This window comes from Poromitra crassiceps (genome assembly GCF_964638095.1).
Source record: "Poromitra crassiceps genome assembly, chromosome: 1".
In the NCBI taxonomy this organism is placed as follows: Eukaryota; Metazoa; Chordata; class Actinopteri; order Beryciformes; family Melamphaidae; genus Poromitra; species Poromitra crassiceps.
This window is the reverse complement of record NC_139623.1, coordinates 74,975,978-74,988,153: the sequence shown is the minus strand read 5'-3', so window position 1 is coordinate 74,988,153 and position 12,176 is coordinate 74,975,978. Positions and strand designations below refer to the sequence as shown.

Below are 12,176 nucleotides of genomic sequence, written 5' to 3'. Positions count from 1 at the left end.
GGGACAATTGGACACCCTGAAATGTTGGTTGTGACATGTCACGACCAACCCTATGCAAATCGACGCGCTTGGATGTCACCATGCTGCAGTGACGTCACAATCATAGTGGATCAGGTGGATCTTCGGTCTCCCGTCCAGCAGCTGCAGATGTCATCATCGACGTCATCATAATCATTGAAGTCTTTATCCACGTTATTGATGATTATTTATAAAAAATCTCATTGTGTAAATATTTTGTGAAAGCACCAATAGTTAGAGAAGGAAACCTCTTTTTGCATTTTGTTTTGGTTGGTGTTTTAATAAAATTACTTGTGATATCTCACATGTGGCTTTGATTTACCATTGCAAATTTAGCCCAATTTGTAGAAAATGCAGATGTGAACAGGTCTAATGACAAATATGGAATATCACCCAAGGAAATACCACGGTTTAATGCCAACAGATAAACCATACAGATTTGTTGTAATTGTAAACACAAATAAGGGAGCAGAGACACGGTTTTCAAGTATAACACAATGTACAACTTTTATTCAAAGACAGGATTGAAAAATATAAGACGGGAGGGACACTACGTTAAAGTCTGAAATTTACCTAGATTTGCTAGAAGAATTGACATTTCAGCTTGTCACCTGATGTCACTATTAATGGACAGTACAGTACGGATTTTGAAAGTTTTGATGAATCAATCCAAGTCAGAAACACAACATCATATGCTGTGAGCCTTTTAGAATTCAAAAACCTTACCTTCAACAATTAACTAGCCTGCACTATACTGCACAGCAACGTGTAAAAATATTGAATGCAACAGTCTCATTCTGGAGGGAACCCCTCAGCTGAATTCACGTTGGAATATGATATCAAGGCTTGATACATTTGATTTTACTCCTACAGCAGTGTGGAGCTTAACATCTAGCTAGGTTGCATCTGGAATATGATATCAAGCCATTAATGTCAGGTCTCAGTCGCATTCACGTTAACCTCTTAACGTCTACAGTAGCTATAGCGAGGTTACATCTGGATTGTATAATATATATACAGTATAATACTACACTCACTAGGTCATGACATTCACGTTAACGTTATAGCCTCCAAAAATCTACTGTAGCTAGCTAGCGTTAGCTAAATAGGTAACCACGCTGAAATGCGAGTGCATTAACGTTAATATTTCTATTAGCTAGGTCAAACACACCTTAACGTTATGAGTGTGGCCGTTTTTGATTAACATTAAGTCCACGATCAAGTCTAGCATTTCGGTATATTCCTACCTCTTAACATCTAGCTAGGTTGCATCTGAAATATGATATCAAGCCGTCAGGTCTCAGTCGCATTCACGCTAACCATAGCTAGGTTACATCTGGATTATGTATAATATATATATAATACTACGCTCACTAGGTCATGACATTCACGTTAACGTTATAGCCTCCAAACCGATGCTCCAAACATCTACTGTAGCTAGCTAGCTAAATAGGTTACATCTGTAACCACGCTGAAATGTGTGAGTGCATTAACGTTAATATTTCTATTAGGTCAAACACACCTTAACGTTATGAGTGCGGCCGTTTTTGATTAACATTAGCGTTAAGTCCATGATCAAATCTAGCATTTCGGTATATTCAGTGTGTGTGAAAAGGATAATGTTATCATGCTAGCATTATTAGCACAGAATGTATACAGTCCATGGTAAAACATTAGCAGTGACCCGACAACTTCATTCACTCACCAAAAAAAGTGGAAACCACCTTTCTTTGAGGTACGGTTAATACAACCAACTGCATCGCAAGAAAACATATTTACTGTCCAATGTTGATAAAAAGACCGCAACACCACAAACGCGACCGCCAGGTCAGACAATTAGCCTAACGTTAGCATGGCTGGGCTGTGGCCGCAGAAGAGCAGCGCCCACTCACTCGGACACGCCCTTAATTATGCATAACTTTAAACCCTTATCAAATGTAAACGGGTGAGTTATAAAATATATTTCCCCCCCACATATGTTATGAAAAGGTGAAATCAGCTATATAGACCAAAACCGTGTTAATGCCCAGGCTGTAAATATGTTTAATTACAGTTAGAAAGTTGGGCATTTAAACAGGAACAACGGGACTCCTGAGCCCTGCCTCAAGTGGCCATTTGAGGAATTACAGCTTAAACAAACACTTCCGCAACTTCAAGGGAAAGTGCCACTTAACACTTTCAGTGCCACGGCCCTTGGGCAAAAGGTTGCTTGCTGTGCCACATAGGCCGCAATGCATTTTAAAACAGTCATATAATTTCTTTAATAATTACTATGTAAACACTGAACACGCACAAATAACGATGAGACTCTCTTCTATCACCTGCAAAAAAAAGTTTATTGATCCCATTTTCCGTTCTTTAGTTATGAGCCGGAGAAGATAGCTTGATTGAACGAAAAACAGAGCTTTTTTTCTACGAGCTGAGATAATGAGCCTTTTGTGAAATTAAACATTTCAAGCACATCACTGACTCTGAAGCTAATTTTCTGATGTAGTCACACCTCAAAAATAATTTCCTTCAATAAAACAGTGAAGGCAAGGGAATTTTGTTTGGAAGAATAATATTTTTAGCTGAAACCAGCAGCGCTGGCGCCTGCATGCGCTGCTGGTTGCAGCTTCTTGCTGATCTTTTGCTGCTGGTGGGCATCGGATATTCTGGCTTGCGTTTGCCAACCCTGTCCTGCTGTCTGGGTCTGTGTTGTGTACTTGGCTCTGCGTGCCCACCTCCCCCCCTCCTCCTCCCCCCCCCCCCGTTGTGGGAGGAGTGTCTCTCTGCTCTGCTGTTTTCTCTGCCTGTGCTCAGCACTGAAAAAGTCCGCTAGATCCTGCTTTTTTACAGCCGCGTGTACCAGCTCCCATGCTTCAAGTTGAGAATAATAACAAATCCACGGCTGATCATGCAAATGGGTGTTGCAGCGGACACCGAGGCTGTTGCAGCGGACACCGAGGTGCTCAATTGTGATAGCAGATTGGCTGCTGCAGGGGCACAGCTAAACGTTGCTTCAATGAAGCCGCTGCATACGGACGGATGCGATGCGATTTCCTTCCCCCCAATGACTTCTTCTGTGTGTTTCACTCCTAGTTCTCTCATCTGGAGAGCGCTGTCGCCACCTAAGGGTTCTGTAAAATAGGTTAGACACATTCAATACCTCTGATATTGTAAGAGGCGATGTAAGAGGCATAGATCGACACCCCCCCGTCAAAAAAAAAAATTCGAGTTATTGACGCCATTTGGCGTCGCTGGCACTCTACGGTAAATTTCTAATGACGCCATATGGCGTCGCTGGCACTGAATGTGTTAAAGTGGGAGGGGTTGGGGCTTGGTCACAATGCACAATTGCTCAAGAGACATCACTGATGACATCATCAGTGATTTATGACATCACTGATGACATCATCAGTGGGACACACATTTAAACAGCGAGAGAAGGGAGAGAGAACAGAGATTGCCCACATGTTCCCTGTCAGATTTATGACATCACTGATGATGTCATCAGTGGGATTTATGACATCACTGATGATGTCACAGTGGAATCAGGGATTTATGACATCATTGATGATGTCAAAGTGGGATTTATGACATCATGGATGATGTCACAGTGGGATTTATGACATCACGGATGATGTCACAGTTGGATAATCACAGTGGGACAGACAGAGCCCCAGCTTGGGACAGACAGAGCCCGAGCTCCCATTTATGTTGGGGATAATAAAGGGTCACTGTGTTCTGGAGTTTAAAGGAGGACTAACCCCCTAGATATGTATCAGAACAGTGATTTGAAAATACCTATGGAAAAAACCAAGAAATGACATATGCTCTTGTCTATACTAAACTCTTTGGCTGTGTTCAAGTCAAGATTTTTTTTCGGAAATTGACGCCATTACAGTTTGCCTACCGCCTCAAAAATAATTTTTTTGAGAGGGGCAATATCTTTATAAATATCAACAACTAGCCAACGCTGGTGGCATGTATGGAAAGAGTGTTGCTCAAAATTGTTGATAGTTATATCAATTTGGTAATTCAGTGGCGAACTAGAAATTTAATTATTTTTCTGCATGTATCTCTATGGCAGCGTGTCAAACTACGTTACGAGAGCAAAGTGACATGGGCTCGTTACAGCAGCACACCGCACAATAGGAGAAACCCCCCGCTCTGTGGTAACACAATGCGAGATTTCTCCACGTCATTCCCTCGTACAACTAGCGATAAACCGCGCAATGAAATCCGTTTTTAATTTGCGTTTTGGGGCTTTTCGTGATTCTTGTTAAAAGTTACTGCAGCGCAGGGCAGTGTCAGACCTCCATGTGAAGAGCTCCGCCCGCGCGTCCCCGCTAACTGGAGCACACAGCAGCTCGTGCTCGCGCTCTAAAAGGCAGGGTGCCTACGAGCTGCTGCCTGGCCGGCAGAAAGGGCTCCAGACTCGGTGTGATAAGCCTGTAACAGCATTTGAGCTTATTCAGGTAAGATATTTATAATGTAATGACACATTCAGCGATAAACTGTCTACAATGAAGACATATGTCAAATATGACAACATGGTGTTCAGTATTTTAAGAGCACAGGAGCTACTTGCTTGATCAAACGGTCAAACCCATTCCGCGCAGCAAAACACACACGAGTCAACGTGGAGGAGCACACACACACACAGACACACCGAGAGAGCCCAGCTGCTGCTGCGCGCGCCCCCGGAGCTTGGGGCTAGTGCATGAGGTTACAGTACGACTCTCTCCCGCCCGCTCCCGCCTGCCTGGGCTGGAGACAGTGCTTCCAACTCGGACTGATAATATATACATCATCATTCGAGCTTATCCAGGTAAGATATTAATAAAGTAGTGACACATTCAGCGGGAAACTAACTATAATTAAGACATGTGCCAACTTTGACGACGTTTGGTTCAGTATTTTAAGAGCAAACTTCAATAGGAATAGGCTTGGAGTTCTGAGGAGCCGAAAGGGTACAGGGGGGGTAGGGGAGTAATTATCTTGAAATCCCATAGTCTTTGGGGACAACCTGACGTCAGGTTGTACCAAATCTCCCATTCATTTGAGAGAGAAAAAAAAATCAGTGTTCGACCCTTAGAGGGTGCTTATGCCAGATATGCTGCTGAAAAATGATACAAATGGTCAAATGGCAACAGTTTGGTGTCAAATGTGGAAATTTTGACCAGAATTCTTCACACATCACCCCCAAAGTCATATATATTGGTTAAAAGCTGAAAAAAAGTGTTTTGGGGGTTAGTTCTCCTTTAAAAAGCATTACATTGATTGCCCTGATGGCATTGTTACAACCAGGAAGTAACAAACGAGGGGAGTTATACACCAAAGTAATAGTTAAATCAATCATTTGTTAACTAAAACTAAGGGGAAATAACTAGACAACACAAACTACATTAATCAAACGAACAGAACAAAAGGTGCATCAGTGAGGAGGGAGAGACAGGAATGTTGTGAAGGTCTTCTTAAGCCCAATGAGTGCACCAGGCCCAGGTGCACCCAATCAGCCTAATGACCCCAACACTAGGCTCCTGCAGACAGGGCCAGGAGAGTAGGAGGGTCATCAGAAAAGCTCAAACCTTATCAGATGGAGGCAACCCTGGGACAACATCTGATCAACAAATGGGGTCTGTGGCAGTTTATGGGTCATTGTTTTTTTTTTTAGAACCACCGGTTTAGTCTGTCAGTGATTAATGAGGAATACAGCATCTCATATCTTTTCATTGTTGGATGAAGAGTGGCAGTTCAAAGGACTGACAATTGGGAAGCAACGATTAATAAGCAGAACTGACTGATACATATAATCTTCAAGCAAAATTGCACACTTTCTTTCTTCATTGAACAGTGCTGACTAAAGCTATATGTTTTGTTCTATCCTCTGACTGAATTATGAATACTGCACTACACACCGGTGGGGCATTAGAGCTGGTCCATGTTTTCGCAGGTTCAGGCTTGATTGCCTGGATTTATGACATCACTGATGACATCACAATTCAAACTATGACATCACTGATGCCACAATATGACATCAGTAGTGATTTATGGCATCACTGATGACATCACAATTCAGGCCATGTCCACACGGAGATGAGTTTAGGTGTATCCGCTGAAGTTTTTTCTCGTATGGACGTTCCGTTTGAAACCGGGCCCCAGAGTGAACAAATCTGAAGACGCCACCCTTGCATTTCCCTGTTTACAACCCATACGCATCTTTCCTGAACCGATGACCCCATAGCCCCACCTCTCTCCACCAGCAACAGCTACTGAGCCTCTCCACAGCTGCCTCTTCCCATCCACCCCTCCCCTCCCTTCATCGGATATTTCCCAGAAAGCTTAGCGGCGGCTAAGTTTTTACAATAACACAAACAAAATCAGGCTAAACGTGTTAGAAATAATATTTATTTTTAATACAACATGTAATTCTGGAATATTTGAATATTGGACAAAATGAAATGAAATGAAATGTAAACCCTGAGTCTAACACACATACTCGGGATGTTCTATATATAGCCCTCGCAAATACAATGTGAATAGGGAAGTGAGAGGTTTGACGAACACACGTGATGTCCGCTCGTGTCCACTCCAACAAGACTTTAGCTTACTTGACGCCACTTTTTCAATAAAAACACATTTATGCCATGAGTTTATATAATGTATATTTATGTTGCATCATTTAGCCTGTGCTGTGATGTGTAGGAGCGGCCAATATGCTGGGATGAGTTTGCAACATAGATCATGGAAGTGGCTGGTATCAGGAACGTCACCGATAGTTTTTGTAGGCTACAGGGAGACCATCAGCCCTGCTGAACAGCTCTGCATTTGCCTGTATAGGTTTAATCATTTTATTCATCGACATGGCAAACCTTGTCTAGAGTTGAGATACAGAGGCTACTATATAGTACCCCGCAAAGCCAAGGGTTTAAGCTGCTCGCTACAGTGAGATACACATTATAGACTGTGCGCCCCTAGTGGTTGAATGCCATTATTGATGAGATTGTCTTATTCTCTGTTTCTGGTGTACTTTGTGGCAGCGTTACAGCGCCACTTACCGGCCTTGCATATATTCTACAGCGGTTTCAGTGGTATTCAGTGGTTTCATGTGGATACACACATTTCTTGAAACGATTCCGTGTTGATGGAAAACTTTTCTTAAACGAAAAGAAAAAAGATCAGTTCCGTCTCCGTGTGGACATGGCCTGAGTCTATGCCATCACTGAAGATGTCACAATGTCTATGGCATCTTTAGTGGGTATGACATCATCAGTGATTTATGACCTCACAATTCAGTCGATGTCACAATGTTTATGACATGACATTAAAGGCTGGACTCAACCCTGGGCTGTACACAGACAAGATGGCAGCTTCATTGCAAGACAAATTTGAAGATGCGCCTGATATTGAACCATTAGAGCCAACATTAAAGAACATCATGGAGCAAACATGTTTGAAATGGATCTTTGTGGGCGGGAAGGGCGGCGTTGGTAAAACGACATGTAGCTGTAGTTTGGCTGTGCAGCTGGCTGCTGTCAGGGACAGCGTCCTCATCATCTCCACGGATCCTGGCCACAACATCTCTGATGCTTTTGACCAGAAGTTCTCCAAGGTGCCTTCTAAGGTCAAAGGCTATGATAACCTCTTTGCCATGGAGATTGACCCCAGCCTGGGTGTGGCAGAATTGCTCGATGAGCTCTGCGAGGACAAGATGCGGAGCATGGGCAAGAAGATGATACAGGAGGCTATGGGCGCCTTCCCCGGCATCGACGAGGCTATGTGCTATGCCGAGGTCATAAGGTTAGTGAAAGGTATGAACTTCTCCGTGGTAGTGTACGACACTGCCCGTACTGGCCACACACTGCGGCTGCTCAACTTTCACACCGTGGTGGAGCAGTGTTTGGGCCGCCTCTTGCAGAGGAAGAACCAGATCATTCCTTTCGTCTCCCCAATGTGCCACATGCTCGGTCTGGCTGACATCAATGCAGACCAGCTAGTCTCTAAGCTAGAAGAGATGCTGCCAGTCATCCACTCAGTCAGGGAGCAATTCAAAGACCCTGAGCAGACCACCTTCGTCTGCGTGTGCATCGCTGAGTTCCTGTCCCTGTACGAGACAGAGCGGCTGATCCAGGAGCTGGCCATGTGCCGCATCGACACACACAACATTATTGTCAACCAACTGGTTTTCCATGACAATGAGAGGCCGTGTAAGATGTGCGAAGCCCGCCATAAAATCCAGTCCAAGTACTTAGACCAGATGAAGGACCTCTATCAAGATTTCCACATAGTCAAGTTACCGCTGCTGCCCCATGAAGTACGAGGTGCCGACAAGGTCAACACCTTCTCTCAACAACTTCTGGAACCCTACAAGCCCCCAAACATGTGATTTCCCCCTCTGATGCCCCCCCTCTTCCTCCTCCACAAACCACAGTACTACAGTCTGAGCTTGCCTGCTCTGAGCCCCGCTACCAGCCTCACCCCAGTGCAGTAGACAGCCTCAAGATCATCATTTTAGTCATACCAAGAAGAGCGTCCTTACTCACTGCTACAGCAAGACACACATCCAAACATTCAAGGGGCATGGAAAACATTCGTACATACACACACATACACTTGATGTGTATGTTGATGCTTATATCCTTTGTTTATGCCATGTGTGGTTCTGTTTTGGTGTCTCTGTTTGATGTGTGCTCTACTCTTTCAGAATAAAGACAAGCATGAACTGTTATGAGCATTGATGAAGACTTATGAAGACAGTGGGAGAAAGAGGCCCATGAACTTCATCACCCAGAGAAATAGGTTATTTTCATCCAAATGTCTGCAGATTCAGGATGACAGCAGGGCAATGAAAAGAGACAATTACCTTTCTAATGGAATATGGCCTGTGGTCTTTAGTCATTTTTAAGCGCTGCAGCCGCTTCTACAGGTAAAGTGACTTTGTGTGTCTGTCCGTCCGTCCGTTATGGCACGGGATGGTCCTTATGACACGGGATTTTGTTATGGCACGGGACTTGGTTATGCCACCTATAGAAGTGGTGGCCAGTGATGACTGATGATGTCATATTAGTAAATAAACACACTCACTCAACTGGGCATGCAAATGCGGAAGGGTGTGCTTGGTGGAGAAGCAGCGTAGGAGGAACCGATCCGGTTTTACAGAATGTAGGGAAACAGTGGATGGATAATTCCAGAAGGAGGCGCTAATGCAATATAAAGGATGCCAAATGCCATAAAACAGCACAGAAGAAGAAGCATGCAAATGCCCCCCTCTGATGATGTCATACCCACGGATGGTGTCATGCCCCACAATCATCGAGTGGAAGGACGGACGGACGGACGGACAGACAGACACGCAAAGTCAGTTATAGAAGCAGCTTTGCCGTTCTGATGATGTCATATTAGTAAACAAACACAATCCATCAACTGAGCATACATACAGGCGGTGTCTCGTCAACGTGGTCAATGGGTCAGTCAGCATGGGGGAAATCCTCCCCATTCAGCATAGTTAGCTGCTAGGCCAACCCAGGCAGACAGGGATTCAACCCCCGCAGTAAACGCACATCTAAACCGACATCTATGTACCTGCTCTTGAATCCCCAATCCTGTAGTGTAGAGCCGCAGCAGCACCTTCTGCTGGTTAGTCAGCCCATTGAGATATATTGGGCGTTTTTTCCCCACCGTCTTACCATTCGTTCTACTGACACAATGATACCGGAAGTAACTTTTTGTGGGCGTTCCCACACAGACCGACTGTATCTAGGCAAACTCCCCCACTGATGAGGTCATACCCACTGATGATGTCATGCCACACAATCGAGTGGAAGGACGGACGGACAGACACGCAAAGTCAGTTATAGAAGCAGCTTGACCGTTCTATTAGTAAACAAACACAATCCATCAGCCAGGAGCACAAAACTGAAATCTTAAAGATTATCACTTTAAACTCGGGGGGGAAAAAAAGAAAAAAAAAGTGACCCTAATCATCTGTAGTTTTAAATTGTGTGATGGGGGGGGAAGGGGGTGAATCAGGCGACCCTGTTCGAATTCCAGCCAATCCCACTTAGGGATTGCGACTGTAAGGTTGGGTGGGAACCACCTTGGGGTATGGCATCGTCAGTGGAGTCTGGGTATGACATCATCAGTTAGTATGTCTGCTATGACCTCATCAGTCACCATTGGCCACACTATGACATCACTGATGCTGTCACAATGCTACTATGACATCATCAGTCACCACTGGCCACCTCTCGATGTTCTGAGCATGCTCGGTTGACATCATCAGTCACCACTGGACGATGATGACATGTACTAAGCCTTTTTAATATCTTTATTTATTTAAATATGTGCTCTGGGGCAACTTCCTCCAGATGAAAACACAAAATGTTTTTTTTTTTTATCATGCTAGTATAACCAGATAAAAGTTCAGTCACTGTACAATCTTGTCACTGTGTGGTTGTTATGTATAGTGCAGTCTATATGAATGAATCTATGAATATGAATCTATATGAAAATACGAGCGGATGTCCCACCTTTAGGCGGGACATTTCCAATCACCTGCATCGGTTCTTCAAACTTCCTCCGGTCTGAAGCGTTTTTCCCCCCCAACTTCCTTTGACCAGGCTCTGTGGGCGTGAAGTACAGACGGTACATTCGAAGAATGTAGAAGAGACAGCCTAGCTTGAGAGACTAGGGAAGAAGTGTGTAGAGAATTTAGAAGTTGTTGTAATACCTCCCTCAATATCTAGGGGGCACTATCTGCAGTAAGGTATGAGTAAGATGCTCTAATCTAGGACTTCCTGGTGAGAGGCTTGATAAAGGTCTGAATGATGTGATTCTGGGTCAGTCCCCAGAGGCAACAGAGGAGGAGGGAGCTCAACCAGAGCCCTCTAGACATGCTTGTGAATTAGGGCTATACAAATAAACTTGACTTGACTTGACTTGACTTGACTGTTATTTTGCTTTTTGTAAATTAAAAAAATATTTTTGTACTTTTTAACTTCTAGTTTATTGGTGTTTATTATGTTAGAATATAAATTTTACCACAGAAGGGACGTCACGTAGCTAGTAGCTTTTGTGTTGTTGTTTTTTAGTTGTTTTTTGCTGATATCAAATTCAATGTGTTCACTCATTTCCCAGTAGCCAGGTTTTTGAAGAATAAGACATATTTCCATGGCATGTCAGCACTAGAACCTGTGTAGCCTGGGTCTCAATTCACCAATGGACGTATACGTGTGTATGTGTGTGTGTGTGTGTGTGTGTGTGTGTGTGTGTGTGTGCGTGCGTGCGCGCGCGCATGTGCGCACGTGTGTGTGTGTTTGTGTGTGTAGTGCTGCTGCTGCATGTCAGCTACAAGGATTGCTATATGAACATAAACAATTCCTTTGGGGACAGGAGAGTTTCATTGGCAGATTGTGAATGTGCTGATTTAGCTGAAGGCAGCACGCAGAGCGGCTCCTGCTGCAGTCAGGTGAAGGACTCTCTTTTCACCCAGGCCTATTAACTCATTAAGTGCCAGCCACTTTTGGAAAACGGATGCTCCCAGTGCCAGCCCTTTCAGAGCGTTTTCAGTGATTTCTCGAGGCCCACAGAATATTGTGTGATATTTAACAAATTTACCACGAGAGGGAGGGGATTGTTGGCACATTTACCACTGGTACAGGGTTGTGGCACGAGGCGAAGCCGAGTGCTATAAACCCTGTACCAGTGGTAAATGTGCCAACAACCCCCGACCTCGAGTGGTAAATTTGTTTTCTACAACAGCTACCAAATAATATAAAAAATACACAATTGTAACATCCAATTCATTTATTTACAATCATTACTGGTTTCAGAATACATTTATCCTTCCGCCACAGAATATAGTTCCATACACAAGATCAATGATTGCACTAAACATTTAGTTGCCTTTGAGCCAAAAAACAACTAACCTATTCCTTAACGGGATTCACAGTTATTGATACATTGCCTGTAAAAGTACAGTTATTTAAACAGTTTTCTACAACAGCCCGTTTTGGTGGTGGTGTGTTGATATCTGGTGACGGCAGAGGGCGTTTGTTTGTTTGACAGTCCCAGGTTCGGGGTCCGGGCGCTAGTCCGACCTCCCGCTAGTCGGACCTCCCGCTAGTCCGAACTCGTGACAACTCAAGCTCAGCCAGTTCTCTCTCCCCAATTTC

At 44.0% G+C, this 12,176-nt stretch overlaps 1 protein-coding gene and 1 pseudogene across 2 annotated transcripts in view; both read left to right on the top strand.

Annotated features, from left to right (window-relative positions):
• Positions 1–12,176, top strand: part of LOC310795100 (uncharacterized protein) — a gene marked incomplete at both ends in the record, with an annotated part of 131,928 nt that overhangs the window by 71,214 nt on the left and 48,538 nt on the right. The gene's annotated exons all lie outside the window — the stretch shown is intronic.
• LOC310784808 (ATPase GET3 pseudogene) lies at positions 7,367–8,389 on the top strand (annotated as a pseudogene). The gene has a single exon. The product of its transcript is annotated as an ATPase GET3 pseudogene (transcript).